The 14,343-nt window shown below is 46.6% G+C and overlaps 1 long non-coding RNA gene across 3 annotated transcripts in view; it reads left to right on the plus strand.

Annotated features, from left to right (window-relative positions):
* The first annotated feature begins 796 nt into the window (after window positions 1-796).
* Window positions 797-14,343, plus strand: part of LOC143845223 (uncharacterized) — a 44,477-nt gene continuing 30,930 nt past the window's right edge. For 2 of the 3 annotated variants that reach the window (XR_013234325.1, XR_013234323.1), the window contains exons 1-2: window positions 797-903; window positions 11,126-11,302. This is a non-coding gene — a long non-coding RNA (uncharacterized LOC143845223). The remainder of the gene's footprint in view (window positions 904-11,125; window positions 11,303-14,343) is intronic. The other variant, XR_013234324.1, reaches the window with a different exon arrangement.

The raw sequence follows: 14,343 nt of genomic DNA on the forward strand, positions 1-14,343 counted from the left end.
TTGTAGAAAAGAGCAGACATCGGAATCACTCCTCTTACTGTTCCAGCCTGCTAAGTTCCATGCCAGGATTTGAAGGTTTCAAACTGGGAGGGTGGGGTCCACCTCCATCCTTCTAGGTAGTGGTTGGTGGCTGGGGTGGAGGTTAAGGTGGATTGGGACGGTTTAGTTCAGGTTCTGTTAGTATTATTATATGTATCTTTTAATTTGTATTGTTTTAAAGTTGTTGTAAGCTGGGCCAAGAGCAGAGGCATCTAAATAAATGCTGCTGCTGCTGTTTTGGCTATTAAACAAAGACATGGGATCCCATCTTTCTTCCCAAATTGTGTCACCACCACTTTAACCAAACAGATCTGATTAAAAATATCCTTTTGTGATGCTACTATGGCAGCTTCAGACAGGACAAAACGAGAACTGGATGTAACACGCAAATATTTGAGTTAATCATATTTTCCTACGAGGCACCTTTGACCGGTTTACCATATCTCCACTTCACTTCCAATTCTTATATACCTAAGCTTTAAGGACAATTGCTTCTTGTTATAGGTAATGATCGATTGTTGCTTAAATAACATTGAAGGAAGTTGTTTCCATTGTACACAATGATTAATGAGGTAGACACGGTCTTTTTCCACATGCAGGTTGATGGTTACATGAGGAGTTTCTCAACAGTGTTATTACTGAAAATCTGAATTCTGATTGGCTGTTGGTGTTCAGGCCACTCTATACGACAGCCAATCACCTGTGTTAGTCTGTTCATTAGGCAGCTCTTCTGGTCTTGTTCTTAACTTTCTTCCTCTTGCAAAGATATGAGCCTGTTTGGAATGCCGTGCTGGTGAAATCACGTCTCAATCAATAAGTTGTTTCATGCAATCAGGCAGCTGGGGAAGGCCAAGATAAGAGAAGGTAATCGCAAATCAGGAGAAGTCAGAAACAGGAGATAAATCTACACTGTCTACTTCTAAAAAGCTTACAGAATGAAGGAGTCACTTATAGAGAATTAAAAAAATAGAAGAAAATGTGTATTAATTTTGTAGTAAATTTAGAATAAGTAGGTATATAACTTTGATTTAAATGGTATTTGTGTTGTGGAAGCTCGAAAGCTAGACTGGTATTATTATTTTCTCTGTAATTACTTTAAAAAGTCTCTTTTCATTTCTGTTTTTTAACCTTTGTGGTGTTGTGGTTAAGACTGATTCTGCATGAGGAAATTGCCCCTGCACAGACTCTCATTGCGTGTGGGTTTTAGTGCTGCTTCCTCATGATATCAGCAGCAAACCGTAGAACCCAGTGGGTGGTGTGGTTTTTCGTCAAGTTTGCTCTGTGATGAGGGAAATTGCAAAATCCCGATTCCCCTTTCTTGTCACGCTGCAAACCAGGGCACAAACAGGGGAAAGCCTGTCTGAAGGTAGAAATGCATGATAGTCTTGGTAGTGTTGTGCCCTCCCTTGCACCCACCTCCCCCTTCCCATTTCTGGATTGGCTTTTTTCTTTAAAGGTACAGTCTGCATAGCTACGGGACTGCAAAGCAATGTTCCCTCAGTTGAAATAAAATGTTCTCTCCAGTGTGCACGGTAATATTGGGATCAGGCAAGCAACCCAATTTAAAACACATTCCCATTATGTTTTCTGGTGGTGGGGTATGAACAGGGACAGAGGGAAGGGGCATGTGATGAAGCAGCCCTTAGCTTAGCATCTATGCTCTGTGAACATAGAATCATCATTGTGAATGCATAACCATCAGGGTCCAATTACCATTGCCAGACTATCACAAATCTATCTGAACATAAAGACAGACCATTTTACAAAGAATCCCAAAAAGAGATCTAAATAAACGGGTGTAGTCCCGTAGCAACGTAGGAACTTTAAGTAAAAAAAAAATGTTTTACTGTTGTGGCATGTCCCCATGGCAATGTGGAAGTGTTTTTTTTTTTAATTAATATCCGGACTTGAGGGGATAGACGTTTGAGTCCTGAAAAACACTGCAGTGAAGGGATTGGTGGCTTTCGTTGATTGACAACCCAAGGATCTGGGGGGAAACTTCAGGTTGTCCATGCTTCCTGCTTCTCTGCCAGCTTGTTGGGAGGCATAAAAGCCATGACAAGATGCTGAGATAACGTGAGAGCGGTCTCCCATCAGGAAGCATGCAAATGCATGGTCTGTTTAGCCTGGAGAGGAGAAGACTGAGAGGGGATCTGATAACCAAGTATTTAAAAGGCTGCCATGTAGAGGATGGAGCAGAATTGTTCCCTCTTGCCCCAGTGGGATGGACCAGAACCGATGGGATGAAATTAATGCAAAAGAAATTCCATCTAAACATCCGGAAGAAGTTCCTGACAGTTAGAGTGGTTTCTCAGTGGAACAGGCTTCCTCGGGAGGTGGATTCTCCATCTTTGGAAATTTTTAAACATAGGCTAGATAGCCATCTGACAGAGAGGCTGATTCTGTGAAGGCAAACGGGTGGCAGATTACAGTAGATGAGCGACAGGGATGTGAGTGTCTTGCACAATGCAGGGGGTTGGACTAGATGACCCATGAGGACCCTTCCAACTCTATGATTCCATGATTCTATGGTGTACTAGCATGCATTTGCAAGCAGGAAGTAGAGTGTGTTTTATGCCTGCTTTAGGAATCAGTCTAAAAGTGGTGGCTTCTAATCTGGCAAGCCAGGTTTGATTCCCCACTCTTCCACACGCAGCCATCTGGGTGGTCTGGGTTTAGTCACAGCCCTGATAGTGCTGTTCTGACTGAGCAGTCTTGTCAGGGCCCTCTCAGCCCCACCCATTGTGGGGTGCCTGTAGTGGGGAGAGGAAGGGAAGTCGATTGTAAACTGCTTGGTCACTCCTCGGGGAAGTCAAAAGCTGGGTATAAAAACCAATTCTTCTTTTTTAGCTTTCTGTACAAAATTTATAAAAAGTGTATAAATTGTTGGCTCTTTAAGGTTTCCAAATTATCCTTCAAGTGACTGCCTTCAGCTGGTACTGAAATTACTTTTACAATAGTGCAATGCAGTTATAGACCATATGTATGAATAATGCATCCTGTGCAATAGCATAATATAGAAACAGAAACCAAATACGATAGATAGGATGAATGTTATGGGGTCCAATGTTAGGGGGCCCACCCTCACAAGCAAGCCACTTTCTCCAGGAGAACTGATCTCTTCTGTCTGGGCATCAGCTGTAAAACTGGGGGGATACCCGAGTACCACCTGAGGACCGGCACCCCTGGGAAAGACATTAGTGGCTTTTTTTACTTTAGAAGAAAAATTATTCCAAGGGGACATGAAAAGGTGATGGAGAAATCTGTCAAGAAGACTAGGGCCGGCCAGCCAGCCTTTGGCAAAAACCAGGAACTTTCCAAAACTGTTAAAAGACCAGTCTTTGGGAATATGCATTGTGTGCATGATTCACCAGGATATGAAGAATATCCTACAGGGGGCACTGCAGGAAATGCATATTTAGTATATTTAAATTAGGAACTTCCTGGTGTTTTTTTCTGATTGGCTCCATTGGAGACTTCCTGCTCCCTGAGCACGCTTCCTCCCTGACTCCCTCAACAACAGTTAGTCAGGACTCATTCCTCTCTTCTTTACTTAGTTGTTTCTCTTCTTAAAAACCTATTCTGTTCCTTAAGCAGGTGGTGCTTTGCAACTCCTTTGCATATTTAAACTCTGCCCACTTGATCAGGAAGTTCCTATCCTATCTATGCTAAATATACATCTCCTCTGATGCCCCCTGCAGGACGTCCTGTATATTCTGCTCATTTATGCACACTACAGATCTTTGGACTATGTTTTATGATGTTAAGTCAGTCAGTGTTTCATTTCTAGGAAGATAGATGCTGAGCTTCTAGAGCTAGGCTTGATGCCCCACTCCTCCACATACAGCCAGCTGGGTGACCTTGGGCTAGTCACGGTTCTCTTAGACCTGTTTTCACAGAGCTGTCAGAGCTCTCTTAGCCCCTCCTATCGCACAGGATGGCTGTTGTAGGGAGAGGAAGGGAAAGGTGTTTGTAAGCCACTTTGGGATTCCTTTGGGTAGTGACAAGTGGGTTATAAAAAAAGCCAGCTCTTCTTCTTCTTCTTCTTCTTCTTCTTCTTCTTCTTCTTCTTCTTCTTCTTCTTCTTCTTCTTCTTCTTCCTCCAATGGAAATTAAATCTCATGGTCGGTGCATGCTTTGTTCTTTGGGGTGTATGCTTCATCAGCTGTTCATGCTACCACCAGGATGGTTGCCTCTCCTGCCCACTCTCCATTACTGTGACTTTGGGGTAGATTTTGATAGGCATGTGGTCAGATGTTCAAAACCCACAGAAGCTTTCCAGCAGCTGCAAGGCTCCCTCCCTGAAAGCATCTGTTGTTTAAATATTGACATTACTCATTGGAACGTCCACCACGAGGTGACCTTGGAGAGTCAACGTTCAGTGGCCAAACCTGCTTCTCTGGACTCTCCCAACTCAGTTCTTGCTGGGTCAGATCAAGTGAGTTTCCCAGAAGTTTGGATGGCCACTGACATGAGACATCACTGGAGCCCACTTCCCCTGTTGCTTTACAGGCCTAGCTTCTTTCTCCACTATGGAAACCGTAAATGGTCCATTAATTGATTGGCTGGCTCCTGCATCTTCCTTCCGCGCCCACTTCCTTCCGCGGTACCACTTCTGGGGTTCTTTGAAGCCTGGAAAATATTTCAGGGGTTCCTCCATGATCAAAAGGCTGGAAAATCCTGCTTTAGATGTCACCCTGATGTGGAGGTGACTGTAGACCTTGCTTCCTGTTCCTCCATACTGCCTGATCCGGGCGCTTCCTGAACTGATCTACGTAATGAGTTTGATTCACTCAGCATCACTTCCCCCTTTCCTACAACTTCAGCCCCATGTGGCTGCTGTCCATGCAAATCCAGTGATTGCCCTTTGAGATTCAAGGGGACCCTCTGCTCCTGTTTTTATCAGTGGGAAAGCTGGTTGGATCCAACCCCTTAGAAATGGTTTTGACTTAATGAAGAAGAGTGAGTGCCACTCTGTTTTTTCTCGCCCCACCCTGGAGGGGAGCAATACGTTTTTGTAGTTTTCTTTTAAAAAGGGAGTACTTAATTGAGTTTTGTTTATTGCCATTACCATTAATATTAATTAATAGCCAAATTAATGAGGACAAACACTCATTCGCCATTGGGTCATAGCACAGCATCCTAAAAAGCAACCAATGAACTATTTGCAGCACAATTTTAGCCAAATATATTTCCAGTTGATAAGACGGACACAGACAGTTTTCCCATTAAAATCAAGATCTCTTAGCAATGTGTATCTTGCACCTGGAGGTGAAAAATAAAGGAACACCCCCCCCCTCCGTTCTAAACTCTCTTTTCCAAATGCATTGTAAACTAAATTCAGTGTTTTCCATTATTTGGTATCCAGCATGTATTTTTGAGTTTCTATCAAAAGAATACAGCATTGTATAAAATCACAATTGAATAATATTAGCAGCTTTGTTATACAAATATTGGAGAACGAGTGCTTTGTATTTCTTCTATCTTGTGGTGTGCTGGAGAAGTGAAATTAGGGGAGGGGGTTCCATTTTACCCTAGAAAATAATTTTGAAATCACTTTGTCATATTTGACCCATTTATATAGGTAATCTGTAATCTGTTATAGGACCCATTTATATATATTTAGGACACCCACACATTTAAAGCACAGAATCCGGTGGGTACATATTGGGAAGAAGAGCTATTTTTTTAATACCCCATTTTTGACTGCCTAAAGGTGTCCCAAAGTGACTTCCAATCACCTTCCCTTCCTCTCCCCACAACAGACACCCTTTGAGGGAGGTGGGGCTGAGAGAGCTCAGAGAACTGTGACTAGCCCAAAGTCATTCAGATGGCTGCATGTGGAGAAGGAGTGGGGAAATAGGTCTGATTCTCCAAATTAGAAGCTGCTGCTCTTAACCACTACCCCAAGCTACCTCTGCTGAAGACACTTCTTCAGATATCTGACAAAGTAAGCATGCACATGAAAACTTATGCCCAGAATTAGACTTTGTTGGTCTTCAAGGTTCTATTACGTTCAGGGTAGTCAAACTGCGGCCCTCCAGATGTCCATGGACTACAATTCCCATGGACTACAATTCTCATGGGAATTGTAGTTCATGGACATCTGGAGGGCCGCAGTTTGACTACCCCTGTCTAAAGCATAGAACTTATTCTTGATGGAAAAACCTGCCCGTTGACCACAGGATGGCACTGTAGCTTAGCAAAAATTTACCTGGAGTTTACAAGATGGCCAGAAATACTGGTTTCATGTTGGGATCATGTTAGTAATACGGTGGCCGTCCCAAGGAGGAAATTGGGAATTGCATGTCACAGGCCTTATGTTCCTAATTTTGACTAACTGACCCATAACATTTCTTTGTTTAGCCATGAAGGTGTCATTTGATAAGAAGAATTATGCTGGCTGTTGAAAATAAATGCATGCTGTCATTTCATCTTATGTTAAGTTCATGATATGTTTTTCTTTAAACCCTAGAAGAGTGGTATCATGTGACTGGACAGTATTAGTGGTAGTATAAGTTTATGAAATACCATATCCTACAAAGGAGGAAGCATATTTAGTATGTTTCCAGAAACTGGCAAATACTATCTTATTAGGAGAGCTTACGTGGTTATGAGATTCCTGTTTTAACTTATTTGCCTCTTTTAATTTTTACTGTGCGTTGTGTTTGGTTCCATTCTGCTGGCTTTTAAAGGTAAAGGTAAAGGTATTCCCTGTGCAAGCACCGAGTCATGTCTGACCCTTGGGGTGATGCCCTCCAGTGTTTTCATGGCAGACTCAATATGGGGTGGTTTGCCAGTGCCTTCCCCAGTCATTACCGTTTACCCCCCAGCAAGCTGGGTACTCATTTTACCAACCTTGGAAGGATGGAAGGCTGAGTCAACCTTGAGCCGGCTGCTGGGATTGAACTCCCAGCCTCATGGGCAAAGCTTTCAGACAGCTGCCTTACCACTCTGTGCCACAAGAGGCTCCTCTGCTGGCTTTTAGCTTCTTTCAAAGTTTTCCCCAAGTGGCATCACATGTTTTGTGTATTGGCTCATTTACGATTTTGATGTATTTTTAATGATGGGTACTTTGTAAGCTGCTTTGGGAGAGGGGAGGTGCCCTTGTAGACCCAAAGCAGGATATAAATTTTTAAATCCTTGTAAATAAAATATGTCTAAAAATTCATCATACGGTATTCAATATGCAAAAATCTCATTGAGGTTTTCAAAAGGAAATTCATTAGATATTAGGGAGATGAGATAAATTGTGATTAGAGTATGTACATGTTGCATTATCTGCAACAGCCTTTCTCTACTTTTTTACTGTTGAGAAAACCCCTGAAGCATTCTTCAGACTTCAAGAAACCCCAGAAGTGGTGTGATTGTGCAGAATATGGTTGGAAAACAGAGCTGTGGACACGTCCCCTTCCAACCCCCTTCAGGCCCATCATGGGCCATTGGGGGAGGGCAGGTCAAAATGACCATATGTGGTCATATCACCCGATAAATGTTTAACAATTTTTAAAAATATAGAGAAAGTTCATTAGCTCCTACCCTTCCAGGGACATCAGGAAACCCCAGGGTTTCACGAAACTCTGGTTGAGAAAGTCTGCCCTACAAAGACATAGTAGGAAACAATCAGTTTTGTTGTTGGCTGTATACTATTGGCATGAAAGGACAGACAACAATGTAGGACATCTAAATATGTGTAGGATTTTGCGATGCTAAAATATAGAGTATCCTAAAGTCTTTATGAGACAGGTGGTGACAAATGCCACGGCTAAAAGGAATGGTGACCTTAATAACAAAAGTAGTTATTTGATGTCCTCCCCCTTTGTTTTTGGTGAAGAGCTCTTGGGTTGAGTTATCTCTGTGGGAAGGAGGCTCCTGGGAGTGGAGGAAGGCCTCAAACTTGATTAGGCAAAATGACAGGATATATACATCAGCTCTGCTCCTTTGACCAAGGTCTGCTCCTTATGTCCCAGTGCAGGCCTTGCTTTTCAGCACTATGGAGGCTCTACTTCCTGGGCCATTTTTCAGGCCCAGCAGTCTTGGGTGTCTCCAACTATGGCACCCGCTGAGCTTCATGTGAGAGATTATGTGACTAAACATAAGAACACCTGCCTCTAGTGGAGTCTGGAGATCTCTTGGAATTATAGCTGGTCTCCCGCTGAGAGATATCAGTTCCCCTGGAGCACACAGCGACTTCTATGGCATTCTAGGAAAACTGACTAAGGATGCAGACCAACCACTGTGATGAATTAACAGCAGGCTTCAGAAAGCCCCATAATCAAAAAGCAACCTTTCTTTGAGGCATTTCAGGCTTTTCTGCACGCTCATTTTTGTCTTATTTTTTGCCCTTATTGCCACGTCACCCAGGCTCAGGCCATATCTTCCTCGATCCAAATCCAAGAATCCCTCTCAGGGCTCTGACCTGGAGTTGCTTTTTCATTGTCCCGGTTTCCCAGGCTCATGAGCTATTTGGAACTGGGTGTTATGACTGTGTCCTCCTGCCTTGAGGTATGAAGTTGTTAAATGTGCTACCTTGGATAATAGTGATCTTGAAATCTGAGCACAAATGGCACTTGGTGGGGGGAAGGTCTAACACTATATCTATATCCCAAACTTTTGTCCAGTCCTAGGCTCAGCAACAAAGAGTTGTGTGTACCTGTTTGCAGTCTCCTAAATAAATTTCCATTCCCCCCCTTTAGATCTTGAGTTTGTCTTTCTTGGGAGAAATGCCATGGAATATGACACTTATAGCTTCTTTTTTGTCTTTGCCACATGTGTTTTTCTCCTTCTAGTGGTCAGTTTGAGATAACACCGTGTGTCTGGGATAAATTGGTGGAGAGATAGGCCAGCCATACAACCGTGTACTATCAAATTGACCACTAGGGGGAGCGAAACACCTGTGGGAAACAATCCCTCCCCTCAAGCAATAGGGAAACAGAAGTGATGAAAATGAGACTGCAAAAGAGCCTTTCTTGTCAAGATGCTGCCATATTAGAGGAAGCATATGGAATTTGCAAAAACAGAAATTGGAGGGGGAGTGATCATGGAAGGAAGTGAACAACCACAATAATATAACCTTTGTAGAGATTTCTGTTTGCAGATTTAGAATGGCTGTAAGTCCTAAGGGCTTGGTTTCCATTTGTAAAGAAAATGGCATCTGTAAACTGCCACCATTTACAGTTCTGTATTCAAACACAGATGAGTTTCTTAGTGGAGGGAAAGTCCTTGTCTGACCTTTGTGTAGTTGTGCTTCATTTCCTTGGGGGATACAGATGTTTGGTAGCAGTAGCTGTCTTTAAAGATACTGATGTGGCACTATTCTGAAAAATGGCATGCAAATAGTTTCTGTAGCTGTGGCGCAGCTGAGCTTACTGTGCCAGAATTGCTGGCATAAATATGCATATAGACACCACAGTAACATCAAGTGGATAGCCTTCTGCAATGTATTTATGACATCTGAAGGCAGAGCACATAGGTCATGGTGTCACTTGTGGTCACTGCAAGGGTCTTAATGAGTTATAAGCTCATTATAATGCAAGGAAGTTATAATGCAAGGAAACGGAGGTCCTATAGCTAGGAAGGAAGGGGGTGTGGCAGGAAGCATGTCTACCCATCATGGCTGGGACACAACTTAACACCGTGCTCCTTGCCAGGGATTTAGGGGTGATCCTTGACTCCTCCCTTTCTGTGGAGGCACAGATCACAAGGGTAGCCTGGAGGCACTTTAACAGCTACGCCAGGTGAGGCTACTAGCTCACTACCTGTCCTTAGAGCAGTTGGCCATGGTGATCCACGTGACAGTCGCCTCCACAACTGACTTCTGTAACTCGCTCTATGCCGGCCTGCCTTCACCCAATTGGAGAAACCCTTCCAAGACTGTCAGGAAACTCCAGGTTTTCATGACACCCTAGTTGAGAACTGCACTAGAAGATAGTGGCCTATCCAGTTTAGCATATCAGGACCAGCAGTCTCAGGAAACCACACTAGACTTCCACTAAGGACCATGTATAGGAAAATCTGTCAACCCTAGATGTTTGAAGATTGGGGGGAGTGCCAGAGGTGGGTGGACTCTGGGAAAGGAAAGGAGCTCACTGGAGATGTGTTGACATAGAGTCCACACTTGAAAGGTGCCATTTCCTTTAGGGCAGGGGTAGTCAACCTGTGGTCCTCCAGATGTTCATGGACTACAATTCCCTTGAGCCCCTGCCAGCAAAGCAGGGCTCATGGGAATTGCAGTCCATGAATATCTGGAGGACCACAGGTTGACTACCCCTGCTTTAGGGGATGATCACCTGAAATTCCAGAAAATCTCTGGGCCCCACCTGGACGCTGGCAGCCCTAATATGTACAGGTCACTGTAGGTACCTGTGCTTGGAACCTGCAAATGGGTGTGATTTCCAGCATGTTCATACATTGCAACCACAAGCAGCCATTTTCATAGCTGTAGAAATTTTGTAACAGTTGAAGTGGGCTTTAATCCCCTTGAGATGTGAGTGTTTCACTGTTTGCTTAAATCTCCTTGAGTTCAAGGGCACTTAGGTGTTCTTAATACTGTTCGAAATGTAGGTCACTACTGAAATCTTGAAAAACAAGTTCCCCAAAGGCTCAAGATGTTTTTCTTGTATCACAAGTGGTGGTGGTGGTGCAGAAAAATGACCATTGCAGAACAGCCATGTCAAAAAGAAAGATTGCCAGCTCCATATCTGGGGGAGGGATTGTGGAGCCTGGGGAGGGCAGGTTTTGGGGGAAGGAAGTGACCTCAGCACAGTGTATTGCAATAGAGTCTCATCCTTGAACGCAGTGAATTTCTTCAAGGGGATCTCTATAGCCCTCACATAATTCTGGACGATCTACAGAAGGTGGGCAAACCTAATCCAAGGTCCTTTGTACTAGAGCAGGGGTAGTCAAACTACAATTCCCATGAGCATTTGCTGGCAGGGGCTCATGGGAATTGTAGTCCATGGACATCTGGAGGGCTGCAGTTTGACTACCCCTGTACTAAAGATTGCCCGTGGAAATGTTGTCTTATATTCAGTGTGTCATAAAAGGGTATTCTCCAGCAGTCTATCAAGACACTGTCTTATTTCAGTCAATTGACAGACGATTCACGCAATCGGAAGGAATGTGGCCATCAAGAAGACAGCCTATGAAATATCCATGATGAATCCGTTATGAGGCACGGCGTAAGAAGGACTAAACCTTCAGAATGAGTAATTTTAATACATGATGTCATGTATGACATGAACTGGCGAAGATCGTCGGTGAAGTAAGTATGCTTTACTTTTATTTTACACGTCCTTTTACTTTGCAATCATAATAGAACTAGTAATCAAGCCCGCTGCAGCTAAATGCAGCGGGCGCTAGGGAGTCACTGTGGGTGGGTGCTCCGTTGGCAGCGTTCTTCCGGCGGCGGGGGCGGCGGTCCGATGGGGCGGTGGCTGCCCTGGGCGGTGTTCTCTCGGTATAAAAACCCAGCTTTTCTCTTTTGGGGTTTTCCCCCTTTTTAAACAAAGGTCAGGAATGACGGTGCTGCCCACTGGCCCACTAAAGTGAGCAGTCTTCCAGACCTCCTCCACAGTGAGCAGCAACAGATGGTCTGGGCACCCAGGCCCTGCCCACCTGGTCCGTCCCCATTTGCCACTGTCCAGCACAGAAGAGCAAGCAACCTGGCTGAAGAGCTCAGGCTGAAGAGGAAAGGGTTAAAGATGCCCCTTCTGCTGAAGATTTGTAAAAGAAAGCTGAGGTGCTTATAAGTGAAGGTGAGGCCCGGAGGAGGAGGAGAAAGAGCAGGAAAGGAGGCTTCCCAGGGTCCGGATGGAAAGGCCACAACAACCCTGAGGGCTGCCAATTGCCTCCAACAGCATGGGGCAGTAGCAAAGAACGGAGGTCTCTGATTTGGAGAACAGGGTTTGATTCCCCACTCCTGCTCCACAGGCAGCCAAGCTGGGTGACTTTGTTTCAGTCACAGATCTCTCGGAGCTCTCAGCCTCAGAGGGAGGGAGGAAAGGAGCTGTAAACCTCTTTGAGAGACCTCAGGACTGTGGGATGACCTTGGGCCAGTCGCAGTGCTCTCCGAACTCTCTCAGCCCCACCGTCCTCACAGCGGGTCTGCGGCGGGGACAGGAACGGCAGGCCCTTGTAAGTGACTTTGAGACGCCTTCGGGTCGTCAAGAGCGAGGCACAGAAGCCCACCTCTTCTGCAGCTGCTGCTGCTGCTGCTGTTAAAACAGCGCAGGCCAGGGAGGCAGGGTGGCGCTGCCGTTCCAGAGCCAGCGTCTTTCATCCCGACGCGGCCTTGGGGGGCTTGAAGCCGCTTTCCCTTCGCGGGGTTGCAGGCGGCGAGCCCTCCGCGGCGCTTCCTTCTGGCCTCGGCGGCCATCCATCGCAGGCGATTCGGAGCCACGCCATCTCTGGGCGCAAGAGCGACCCCTCCCCTCCCCACCCCGAAGCCCACCTTCCCGGAGCAAGCGAGCCCAGGCCACCTTCCAGCGACGCCTTTCCCCCAAGGGACGCGCAGGAGGTCAGGGACGCCCACTTGACACCCGTTTGAGACCCCCCACCCCCCGTCTCTTGGCGCGGTGCGACCCTTTTCCTCCCCCCCCTTCAAAGACTCGAGCACTTGAGCACGCCAAGGGAAGGGGGGGGGGCAGACGACGGACGTGCTTACCCAGCAACTCTCTGGGAACGTCGGAGCTCTCGTCAGTCATCGTGGCCCTTTGGCTGGGGGTTTATTGGGCATGCTCGGCTGCACGGGCGGGTGTGTTGGTTGCTGGTGACAACGACGGGCTTCTTCACCACGCACGCATAAATGTAGAGAAAATGTACAAAAAATAGAGCGCTCTGGCAAGAGGAAGGTCCGGAGGGGGAGCAGAAAGAGGAAAGTCCCGGCGCTGCTGCTGCCGCCGCCCTCCCCTTCAGGCGGGGGGGGGGATGGAGAGAGGGGGGTCTGCCTTCGGAGCTTATCGCTACATGACGCGTCAGGCGGCCAGGCAGGGAGCCCCCTCGGTCGGCGTCCTGACACGGTGAGAGGCGCTTCGCGCCTCTCGCCGCTTCAGGCCGGGAGCAAGTGTGCGTCAGGCTGCCAGGCAGGGAGCCCCCGGCAGCCGCACTTCGCGCGACTGCCAGAGGCTCCCTCGGGCAGCGGCCTGACGCGGAGAGAGGCGCTTCGCGCCTCTCACCGCATCAGGCTGGGAGCAACTGCGAGCCGCGCTGCGCGCGGCTCGCAATTGCTGGGGCTGGGAATCAGAGGGACCGATCGGCAGGCACGAAGCGCCTGCCGATTGGTCCCTCCAATTGTCTGTCGTGAGGAAGGGTCCAATTCGGACCCTTCCTCATCACGGACAAATCCCACCTAGTAAGCCCTTAACCATTTATTTAGTCCGTGGCGCCCGCGGCGCCACGGGCGGTTTAAAGATAGAGAAAGGGGGAAGATGCAGTAGAAGAATGTGCAACTGGGTGACAGTTAAGGAACTGGTAATGCATCAACCAAGAACTCAGGGGCTTGATACTGAGAAGGGCAACCATGAAGGTGCTAGAAAACAGCCTTAAGTTCAGGTCCGCCAGCCACCAAGATCAAGTTAGTTCATGACACAGTATTCCCCATTACTATAAAAGGTAAAGGTATGCCCTGTGCAAGCACTGGGTCATGTCTGACCCTTGGGGTGACGCCGTCTAGCGTTTTCATGGCAGACTCAATACGGGGTGGTTTGCCAGTGCCTTCCCCAGTCATTACCGTTTACCCCCCAGCCAGCTGGGTACTCATTTTACCGACCTCGGAAGGATGGAAGGCTGAGTCAACCTTGAGCCGGCTGCTGGGATCGAACTCCCAGCCTCATGGTCATAGCTTCAGAAAGCATGCCAGCTGCCTTACCACCCTGCACCACAAGAGGCTCTTCTCCATTATTATATATGGGTGCAAAAGCCAGACCATGAAGACCATTGACAGGAAGGAAGTCACTGGGAAACACAATCATGTAAGGAAAAGCTGAAGGCAGCAGGAAATGAGGAAGACCCAACAGGACTTGGACAGGCTTCATCAAGGAAGCCACACACCCCTGGTTGCAAGACTTCAGGATTGGTAATGACAGGTCATTTGGGAGGACGTTGATTCATAGGGTCCCCATAAGTCAGAAGTGACTTGACGGCACTTAATACACACACAATGTGGGGACGGAGGAGGAAGGCGGTATGATATTTTGTCACATCTTGGCAACTAAGCAGGCTTGGTACCTGGACCACCAAAAGAGCCTCTGCAGTGGAAGGCGATGGCAAACCCTCCCTGCTTCTCGCTTGCTTCGAAAGCCCCTT

The sequence above is a fragment of the Paroedura picta genome, chromosome 9, assembly GCF_049243985.1.
Source record: "Paroedura picta isolate Pp20150507F chromosome 9, Ppicta_v3.0, whole genome shotgun sequence".
In the NCBI taxonomy this organism is placed as follows: Eukaryota; Metazoa; Chordata; class Lepidosauria; order Squamata; family Gekkonidae; genus Paroedura; species Paroedura picta.